The sequence below is a fragment of the Cupressus sempervirens genome, chromosome 8 (genome assembly GCF_028749045.1).
Source record: "Cupressus sempervirens isolate cs-2001-9-10 chromosome 8, ASM2874904v1, whole genome shotgun sequence".
NCBI classification, from domain to species: Eukaryota; Viridiplantae; Streptophyta; class Pinopsida; order Cupressales; family Cupressaceae; genus Cupressus; species Cupressus sempervirens.
In genome coordinates this window covers 16,534,130-16,546,505 of record NC_143125.1, presented here as the reverse complement: position 1 = coordinate 16,546,505, position 12,376 = coordinate 16,534,130, and positions in this window count along the sequence as shown.

Below are 12,376 nucleotides of genomic sequence, written 5' to 3'. Positions count from 1 at the left end.
TTCGTTTTCACTTAAAGTGCTTTGAAAATTAGTGACCCCTTAAATCCAATAAAAAACCTGACTTTGATACTATGTAAAAGTTGATGAAAGATCAACTCCATAGCTCCCAATTTTCATCTGCATGCAAACACCTATTACATAAGAGAGAAGCAATGGAAGAAGAAATTTTCAAATGAAACATTCTTGATGAGAAAAAAAGTAGATTGCTATAATCAATAATCAATTAATCTCAATTAATTTTTACAATGAGAGATCATCCTTATAAAGGAGATCAAAACCCTAAAAAGGTCTAACCTAGATTGCATCAAAATAATTAATTATTAGATGTCTAAAGTTTAGCTTAAGCAACTAGAGTTAATTAGGAAATATCTAATTGCTCTAACATAAAATCGGTATAGAAGAACCATCAAGATGCTACTTATGCAAGAAAGATAGTGAGTCTACTTAACATCTATTATTTCAATGCTTGTACATAGGAGAATGTTGAGAATGGCTCCGGCAAAAACTTAGTTGGATATCTCCCCTCGCAAGTTGCCTTGAAACAAACTTGATAGGTTGGCCAAATGTTAACTCTTATAACATTTACGAAAAACTCTGGAACATCGGTGCATCTATCCTTATGTGGGAGATCTGAAAAGAAAGAAATAGATGATTTTCAGAGAGGAAATGAACGGTACAAAATTAATAAACAAAATAGAAGCAAGTATAGTAGAGGTCATGAATACACACTTAAGAAAAACATTAAAAGAGGAAGGATCATTCACAGAATGGGATAGTAAGATGAAAAGAAATTGGAGCAAATTGAAAAATCCACCACTAGTTTATAAAAAGAACAACCAGGAGGCAAGAGGAAAATGCAAATGGGAACCACCTCTGAGAGGATGGTCAAAATTGAACTTTGACGGAGCTTCTAAGTGGAATCCAGAAAAATCAAGAATAGGGTGTATTATTAATATGGACTTTGAAAAATGGATCACTAAAAGAGCCAAATCTATGGGAACTATTACAAATAACTTAGCACAACTAGATGCCCTTAATGAGGGACTACAACTAAGTATAGATCTAAGAATCAAAAAACTAATAATAGAAGGGGATTCCCAAATTGTGCTCGATGCCCTGAGGAAAAGGAATACCCCAAATTAGGTATTGAGCTTGAAACTAGAGGAGGTTCTAAAATTATTCGATCTTATTGAAGAAATGAAAATACAACATATATATCAAGAGGGAAATAAAAAAGTAGATTATTTGGAAAACAAAGGAACAAATGGTGAAGATATATTAATGTATCAATATCCATAAAACAAGACTTACAAGTATTCATTAAAATTAGGTAAGTTAATTATAAAACAATTCAAATTATTTGAACAAACTAATATTAGGGAAGTATTTAAGAATGAGTACAGATATCATAATGAATCAGTAATCTTAGCATGAAAGATCTAATAGTAGGGTCATTTTAATCATTAAAATGTCAAGCCTTCTATAGCTTTCAGCCCTATTTATCTCTATAAATGAGTTGTCATTATCTTAGCTCATTATATATCGCTTTATTACAGAGTTTTCTGGGTAGGTTTTCGAGTTAGCATGGAGACTGTAGTAGTTTTTTTCCATGCCCTGGAAACTAGAACGATGGCTTTTAGGGGCAATGTCAAGCTGAAAAGGTGGAACACAATCTTGAACGCAATGAATAATTTATCCAAGGTTGTAATCAGTAGAGTCTTAGGAGAACAAGTCTTTAATTACGTTTTTACCTGGTGCACCAACAACTCAGTAATAGGGTCTTTTATAACTTGCTTGGCTAGGGAAAACATAGGGTATGCGAAAATCATCAGTCTGTGTCAAAATGTTTTCGATGCTACTTGGTTAGAGGGCTTAGAACACATTGTCTTTAGCATCAATCAACATAGGATTCCTCTTCCTAAAGTTTATATGAGTCACATGCCTAGTAATTCGGGGCAAGAAAAGGTCTATAGGCACCCTATCTTGACAATTAGGGATAATGTCTTGTTTTATCAAGCCTAGCTGAAGATGGAGGCCAATATTAACTTTCTCTTGTGTTGGAGGGGAATAGTGGAGGAGTAGAATGTAGAATGGTTGCATAATTACTTGAATCTTTTCTCAGCCTATATTGAACCAGAAGTTGAGTTGGACAATTTGGAAAATGAGGAGTTTATACTCCCAAACTTGTTCAAATCTAGCAAAGAGAAGACGATGTACTTGTTTCCATCTGGGTGCCTGGTGTCAAATATCAAGGTGTGGGAAATCATCATGGTTTGTGTAAAGAGGGAAGAGGTATAATCTTTCAATGAACAAAGTGTATACTAGATGTATTGAAGGTTATTTTGATGTTATTTTTTTGAAGCATAAGGTTTTTGTATAGTTTCTACTGGATTCAGGTATTATATCTCTTGAAGAATGATATTAGAAATTTTGCATCTCGTGCCCTAAATTCTCAAGGGTTATTAGGCCTCTTTCATAGTTGTATCCCCTAGCTCTGTAAATTTAGTATTGGTTCACAGTGGTTTTTTCTCATCTCTCACTAAAAACCATATACGTAAATACTGATCAATAAATAATATATGTGTTTATGCTCTTTCTCAGAGTATCTTGATTTCATTCCTTTTTGTTTGATCTCATATTGATCCCTAGTTAAGGGTTTATCACATATCTCAAGGATGTTATGTAAAGAACATTTAGATACGAAAATCACTTCAGTAAAATTGAATGACAGTTATCAATGGGTATCATTTATGTAATTAAGTATGTAAAATAACAATTTTTAATCCTAGCAGAATCATAGTTTAAACATCCTATATCAATTAATGCATGCTTTGGAAAAAGGGATTGTTGGTCTTCCTCTGGATTGATTTTTTTGGAAGCATAAGTTAACATAAGATTGGATTGGTAGAAGTTAATTATGATCAAAATGGAACCCTGATTAGCTTGCAACAATTTTTGACTTAATTCCTTAGTTTGGGGGCAACTGGAATTAAATCAAACATAGACATACTCGTTAAAGGGAGTAAATTCAAAAATAAAATGTTATCTAAATTATCAACTATATCTAGCCATTATCTATAATTTTATAGGCATATTTGAGACCCTCCAAACAACTTTGAAGACTATTCGGTTGAAATCAAGGGTTTTACAAATCTTAGTTCTAAGGAGTAGCTTATCAATTAATACTACTAAATGGGTTTCTTAATTTCTAAATAAATGACGGATAGGCATATGTAAAAAGCTTAGGTGGAATTTAAAATAGGTTCAGTTAGGTCTTTTATACAATTAAAAGAAAAACAAGAAATTTATACCATGAAGTTGAATGTACATTGATCGTAAGGATACCTAGCTAGGAAATCAGGGATACTAAATTGGATATTATTCACTAACAAAACTAATGTGATATTTGAGGTGTTTTACTTGTCAAGAGATAACCAGGGATTTTTTAATCTAACCAAAACTTCAGAAGTATAGCTTTTCTCAAGAAAACTAAGATCGGGATTACTTGGTCTCTTACACCCTAGCAACTGGATAATAAAAAGATTGGTATTCTGACCATTATTCCTAGAAAATATTACCAAAAATGTGATTTGGAGACTAGAGTATGCCCCTTTTAATCATGTAATAGTAAAGGACTACGGTCGTGGGAAAGACTAGAGGGTTTCTTCTCTATTTGTGCTCGTTTGAACGGAGATACTTGGATGTATGTTTATTTTTATAAAATTAATATAATCAATAGACTTTAGCTATTTACTTATATATACAGAGATCAAAAAAAATCTCTCTATATTATGAAGATATATATTTTTTGTTGATTAATATTTGTTTTTTACTGTAGTTGGTTTCAAATTTCATGTCACTCTTCATCTTCATAGAATTGTTATGCATTCTAATGTGCTATTTCAATAGTTAGTTTTACTATCTATTTATTCTCATATTTTTTAGTACTATTATAAATTTGAATGTTACAAGTGATAAAAGAAATACAAATGTGGAAGAAAATTCTAAACCTACATGTAAATATGTAGGAAAATATATTTAAATAAAAACAAGTGAATAATAAATATTAATTTTTTAACTCATTTCTATTATATTGTTAGAAAATACTGAAGTTATTGGTTTCTACATGTTTTCCATAAGTTTAAATATTCTCAGAATTAGAATGTATTCTTAGAAACTAGAATTAAGTAGAAAAATGATTAGATGTTGATGTTTCTTTTATATTTTATATATAATATGATAATGATTGCAACAATTGATTCAACATGGCACTTGATCCAACTTCTTTGGTAGATAGATGTATACAACTTGTATTATTCGGTTGGTTTTTTATGAAGATTAGAATCAAACAAATTTGAATTACATTGTCAACTACAGTTCTTTGGTAACTTTCTAATAAAATACATGCATTATGATTGACAATTTTTGTCTTTCCTTCAAAGAAAAAAACTTTACTTTATGTTTCATTTAGGACATAAATTATTGTTAAAAATATTATTTCCAACATTCTATGAAATATATAACATATCACTTCTTAATATTTTCTTAAACTCTTTATTTCAATTTATATTAAAAATTATTCTCACAATTTATATAACATTTTCTTCAAAATATTGAATATTATTTTGTGTTTCATTTACCATTACTTTCTATAAATAGTATGATAAAAAATAAGTTACATATTTCACACAAACGTATATTAAAAAATAATGTAAATTTAAATTTTTAATATTACTACAACATTACAATTAATAGATTTTGGAGGAAAAGTAGATGAGCATTAATAAAAAATCTATCAACTTATCATTGCATGTAAAAAAGCATGCAATTGCTAGTATACGTTTAGTATAAGAAATAGTTTAGAATGTATAATAGTTGTATATTATATTATTGTTCAAATATAATAGTAATATATTATTTAATTATCATCATATATTATAAAATTATAAAATTAATTATTATATGTAAATTGTTTATATATATATATATATATATATATGGTTTTATGAAATATATTTATATATTTTAATAAAAAAATATCATTTATAAATTGTGTATCGAGATTTAGTTGCATATTATTGTTCAAATATAACTTAGTATATTATTAAGCAAGAGCTTACAACACAACAATAACTTGTGAGCCTCTCATGTGGGAGGCCTTGGGTTCAAAAAATCAACCGATAGGTGCTTACTAATATTTTTTAAAACTATAATTTAATGTGCATAATTTTTTTTTTTTTAAAATTAAGTAAAATAAAATGTAATTATTTTAATAAACTAAATAAATACTATTTATTTCATTTAATTACCATATATTAATAAATTATCATCCAAAAAATAGTACTAAAATAATTATAAAAACTAAAAACTAAACTAATTAAGCCGATAGGCTTATTGTAGGAGCTTTGCTCCCCAGTTTGCTTTTTTTGCATGGAAATGTTGTAAGACTTCTCGGTTTTATGATTTTTTGTTGATGTAAAAACTCATTTTAAAAAATTAAAATTTCCTTTATCATTGTCAAATTTGTAGGAAAGTTTCTAACTTTAATTTCTTCTTCAAAAGTTTCTATTTTTTCTTCTATTTAACTTATATGTTTATCAATTAACCTATGTTTTTCTCCCATTTCTAACATTGTGTAGGCTCTATTGGATTTTTTCCTATCAACAATTTTGGTTATTTTTCTTCTTCTGCATGTTCATTTTTTTTTCATATATGCAGGTATTATACTACCACAAGTTTATATACTAGTTTGAATTGCTTGATAAGTTTAACATAATAATAAGTACATAGTGAGTAGTTACAAAATGCATGCATATAGATTATAGCAAATTTATATACTGGTTTGAATTGTTTGACGAGTTTAATATAATAATAAATACATAGTGAGTAGTTACAAAATGCATGCATATAGATTATAGAGAAGTTAAGGAAACAAATAGAAATGGTAATACATGCATGACAAAAAAAAAAATGACTAGGGCTAAATCATACTTTATTTTATAACTATAGGTTTGTTTCAATTTATTGTTCAAATCATTTTTGATAGCCTGCATTTGATTTGCAAATTTATCCATCTCTCTACAAATATGTGTATTCATATATCTGTGTTATTTATGAAAGACATTGAAATTCTATTATTTTTATTATCAAATATGTTGACAGTGATTCATGTTTTTTTATAAATCTTAAAAATAATAATGATAGTCAATTTATATATACATTTTAATTTTAGAATTAAAAAATTAAATTATCTTAAATTATAATTTTAAATGCAAAAAGTCAATAGAATACAAAAAAAATTAAAAGAAAATAAAAAGATTGCATTTATATCTAGATTTTATTTTTAGAAAAGTTGATTATAGAAAAAATATAGAAAGATTGTTTTCATATTAATTACAATTTGAAATTGTATGCTTGCAAAAATATAAAATAGAATATAGATACTTATATTTTAAGAAAAATATACGAGTTTGCATTAAGTCTAGATTTTTAGTTTTTTGGTTTTAAATTTAAGTTGATTCATTTTAGAAAATTGAAAATATAATTTAATATAATTTTAAATTTTTAAATAATATATAAGTAAGAAGAAAAATTAAAATATATATCTAGCGTGTGCATGTGTGCGCACACACATACACACACATATATTTATATTTATATTTTTGAAATTTAGTAATTATTAAAATAAAAATAAAAGGTATGAAAAAATGTAGATTACATATCTTCAATAGATATAGACAGATTTCCTTTGTAAGTAGATTTTAGGTAAAAATATAGAATAATTGTCTTCATATCAATTATAATTTGAAATAATATGTATGCAAAAACTTAAAATAAAATAGGAATACTTGTTATTTTTTTGAATAAATATAGAAAGTTAACATTTCAGTCTAGATTTCAGCTTTTTAGTTTTCAATTTATGTTGATTCATTTTGAAAAATAGAAATAGAACTTCGTATAATTTTAAAATTTGAAATGATTTATAAACAAGAAGAACAATTAAAATATATGCTATACAAATTTATTTCTACTTTTTTATAGATTATTTCTATGTTTTTTAATTTAGTAAGTATTAAGATAAAAATGAAATGCATGCAATTAAATATTATTTACATACCTTAAATAAATAAAGAGATTTTATTTGTATCTAGGTTTTAGTTTTATAATTATAGTTTAATTTTATAATTAAAATCTTTTTAAATAAAAAATATTTAAAAATTAGAAATGTTTGTCATATATGTAAATTAATATATATTTCTTTTTATTTAAAAAAAATTCATAATTATTAATTCATTTAAAATTTAAAAAAATATTTAAATTCCAACATAATACATAATATAAGCATTTATTTACGTATATTTTAATAATGTATTCTAGGATCATTATATTCTCACAACTTTTAGAACTATCCATTATGTAAATCCTAACTATAATCATAATCTCAATCCTAACTATAATCATAATCTCAATTCTAACCATATTCATTTTCCCAGACTCTTAACCCTAGGCTAAACCTTAATCCAAACTTTAATCATGTACCTACAATGTGACCTTAACTATGGCTTAAACCTTAAACATAATGTTAATTCCAACTTAATTCAATTTTGTCTATGGATTGAAAATTGTATTCATCTACTAAAAATATAAATCCATTTATCTTAATAAATTAACCATTTACCTATCATTAAAATTTATTAAATCATACTTCGAAATTGAACCCTTACCCCAAAAAAATGAGTTTTTGATACTTTCCAAAATCTTCTCTATACATTAAACTTTGAACCTAACTCTAATACTTACATAGAACAAAATTGAATCATAATCTATTTGAAACATAAACAAGTCAACCCTAATCCTACACTACATAATTAATTTTAAGAAATGTTTGTGTACCATAGCCTTAATCCTAAGTGATATTAAAAATTTAAGATATATTTGAATCATAATCCTAACTCTAATCTTGTCTAACTTGAAACATAACCTCAAACTTAACTCTAACCCTAATTAAATATTATGTTAAATTGAAAACCTAATCTAATTATAATTCTAAATTTAACCATAATAGTTCTTTGTTTTCTTTCATTCAATTGCACAAATCATTCCTATCGGCTAATCGTTGCACGTACATAAACGTGCAATTGCTAGTTTAAAGTATGTCGGCTTAAATATATAAATTAATAATCATTTTTAAAAATCTTCATAAAAAATTTTACTATCAAAAATTAATATGAGGAATATAAAAAGATATTTAAAAAATAGCAACTACTCCCACAAATATCCTATTAGCTAAACTAATTTTAAAAATAAAATAAATTAATTTAAAAGCTAAAGCTTCAATCAATTTAAAAAATCTAAAGTTAAATAAAAGGAAGAAAAACATGAGTTAAAAGTGGAGATAACAAGAAAACAATTTTCTAAATAAATAGGAAAACAAGAGAGTTAAAATTAGAGATAAATTATAAATTAAATAAAATCTCATCTCAATAAATTAAATTATAAATAATTTCTAACTAAAGTAAAATAATATTTATTTTTAAAAAATAAATAACCAATAATAACTAATTAAGTTAAACAATAAATTAAAAAATAAGAGTTAACAATAGAGATACTACTAAATAAATAGAAATATTTAAACAATGTATGACATATCTTATTATTTTATTGTTATAATTTTGAAGTTAAATAAATAATTTAAAAATAATAGTTTTTGATTAAGTAAAACGGGTTTTTTATAGGGGTTCCTAAAAGCCACTAGTAAACAACATAAATAAACTAAAAGTTCAAGTCTAGCAACCAAACAACATAAAAAATAACAAGCCTAACCTGACTAATAGATGGAAGCAAAAAACCTTAAGGCCAAAAGCTAGGGAACAAGCAAAAACTAGGAGAAATGATCAGGGTACAAGTTCTTTAGCTAGCTCTTGTTTCTTGAACTCCATCTCTTCCTTGGCCTCAACCTCATCGATCTTCGAATGGTTTTCATCCTGAGAAGCCTCCTCTTCCCTTTTCCTCTTTTCCACTCTACTTTTTTTGCTCAAACTCTCCTCCTCAAAAGACGCTTCCTCATTAATCACCCTGGTTTCCTCTTTGTCTTTTTCCTCCTTCCCCTTTTTATTTTCCTTCATCATCCTGTGCAACTGAATGATGTTATCATTTAGGCCTTTAATCATGTTCAAGATCTGATTAACTAACCTATGGAGCATGGTCTCCATCCTTTCCACCCTTTTTTCAATCTCTAAAACCCTAGCCTCCAGTTTACAAATTTTTTCATTCTCAACCACCTCTTCTGGCCTTTCCTACCCCTGCAACCTAAACTTAATTTCTTTAATTTCATGGAAGATCCATTTTATGGACTGAAAATTGTCCACTAGGCTATTCTGGCCATTGTTAAAGAGGTTCATACCCATTTCTGAGCACTATCTCTAAGAATCACTAGAGCTAGGTCAATTAGCTCTTCCAACTGAAGTTTTCCATCCCTTCCCTCTAGCACCTCTGGGTTGATATGTTCTCTAACAAGCCCTATTCTTATTGTACTAGCATGAAATTTCCTCCATGTAGATTTCTTTCCCTTTGAATGCAGAGAAATTGTAGTTTTTACCAAGCCCTCTTTCTCCTTCCTCTCTTCCAACACCTCAGAAGTACTCTCCTTACCCTTTCCTTGAGCCCTCTTAGCTTCCTTCTCCCCTCCTCTTTTACTTTTGATCGAGCTCTCCACCTTCTTGCTTACTTGTACCTTACTAGTCCCTTCCTCTCTCACATTGCCTTCCCTATCCCTATCCATCCCCTCTTCCTCATCATTATAGTCATCATTCGATTCCTCCTCCTACTTTATCCTTTTCTCCAAGCCTTTCCCTGGCTTCCTTTTGTTCTTCATATCCATATCCTTCATGATTTTTGTGACCTCCTCTTTGTCTTCCAAGTGCATGCCAATAATATCCTCTGTGTCCTACAAGAGGTAGGAGCTCTCTATTTTCACAGAAGAAATCACCTTCTGGGCAACAACCCTTTTGCAAGTTTGAGCTTTAAAATGCTCATATATGAGTAATAACAAACAATCATGGAAGGTTGGGTTAGAGTACACTTTATTCTTATAATCCATTATACTCTTATTTGTAGAGAAAAACAGATAGTAGGGGATGGAAATTTTGGTTCCGTACCTAAAATGATTAAGAATAACAAAATGGTGGATTTGAATCCTGTCAAACCCGGTATTGAGTGTAATGTAGGAAATAATTTCCCTTAGGAGAAACCTCCATAGCTTCTTTATAGATGTGGGCTCGTAGTAGGCACTAGTCTTCACAAGATTCTTCATTTCCTTCACATCCTTAGTAATATATTTCATCGCATTCAAGGATATTTTCTTGTCCCTTTAGAATTTTAAGCCCTGGTTTGGTGAGTTTATCACCTGAACTATAACCCCTTCATTGACCTAGAAGTCCACCCCATCAATCCTCACCTTCCCTTCTGTCCATGTTTTCACCATTAGGTCAGTAATCTTTGGGTCCCAACCATGAAGTTTTTCAATGAAGGACAAGATATCACCTTCCCTCAATTTCTCCCACACCTTCAAATACCTCTTCCACTTCTCAACTTCTCCCTTTGTCTCCCTTCTATGCCTCTCCCCAACCATAATGTTGCATACAGGAAAACAAAGACTCTGAGTTCTCTAGTCACCATGAGCTAAGACCTAATTTTTCTCCCAAAATTTGTACTTGACTCCGACCTCAGAAAAGAAATAGATGTAGTAATTACCATAAGCCCTTAAGATTGCCCATAAAATGTGCCAATAAGCCCCCCAGTTATGATGCCTCTAAAATGGCTCATGCCAAACTCTCATTACTTTATATGCTTGAATGACAACATTAACTGCCATTATTACACTTTATGTTGCCCATTCTCCCTTGGATCCTCTCTAGCTCAATAATTCTTTTTGTGTCCATTGGAAAACCCTCTCCACTTGGCCATCCAATCAACAACTATGTTACCTTCATGGTAAACATGTGACACAAAGACCATTTCGAAGGAAAGAAAAATATTTTTTTTTCCTCCATCATATTCTTAATACTCCATGCTAGAGGGTGTTCTCCCCTTAGGCATTTCATAATGTTATTTGAGTCCCCCTCCAACCAAAGGTATTTGACCCGTACTTCTTTAGCCAATTTTTTAGTTTGAAGAGCAACACAGGCCTCTGCATAATGGTTAGTTTGAAAACCCAGGGGGAAAGTAATCGCCGCTAAACCATACCCATGACTATTTCTAATCACCCCTCCACAACCTGCCTCTCCTGGGTTGCCTTTAGCCATAGCATCAAAGTTGGCTTTGTGCAATCCTTCTAGATGTAAAGACTAATGGCACTCCTTTCTCCTTTTTTGAGTATAATTAATTCTAACATTATCACTTGTAAAAGGGTTAGTTCCTTTTATAAACATATAGTTTTCCAAAAGGGCATTTTGAATTTTTCTAGACACAATTCTAGCAGTAAGGTTAGCATCCCTAAAAATCTAGTTATTGCATTTCTTCCATATTCCCCATCCAAAATGAGGCAAGACCCATTTAATTATAGTAACAATCCCATATCCCCACCACAAATCATCCCACTACTTGAAGAAATTTGTAGTCGAGTTAGGAGCACACCAACTCATCTCGAAAGCTTGGTTGAATAAAGATCAAACCTCTCTAGAGAATAAGCAATGAATAAACAGATGATCCACCGACTCCGCTTGGTTTTTGCAAAAGATGCATCTATTAGGAATAGGATGACCCCTCTTACACAAGTTATCAATAGTCAAAATCCTATTCTGAAGTAAAATCTAGAAAAAAATATTAATTTTAGGGGTAAGACCAGGGTATCGGACTTTAGCCTAGCCTAGTCTTGAATCTTGCTTCATAATGGCCTGGTACCCCAAGGCCATCGAATAGGTCCCATCTGAAGAATTCTCTTGAACAAGATTTTCATGATATTCATTCACCAACATAGAGAGAAGAATAGTCATAAGGGGTTTTGAAGCCCACTAAAATGGCAGATAGATCCCTTCAACCCTAGCCAAGTTTGTAATCTGATACAAATCTCCCAAACCTCTAGATGCAAATTTTGACCCATCTCTTAAAATTAGGGATGACAATAAGAGGTCCCTGAATCAGCCAATTATCCTGCCAAAAAAGAGTATCCTCTCCATTCCCAACACTCAATTTTTCCCTACTACTAGCAACTTCTCTAGCACTTAGAAGACCATTCCAAATATAGGATCCTTTAGGAATTGACTCACTAAAGAGCATTTTTTGATTGAATGTCTTCAAAGATATTTGTTTTCCATGATGTCCCTCTAGTCCCCTTTGCTACAAAAGATTTGCCAAACCTGTTTAGCTTGGAGGGCTT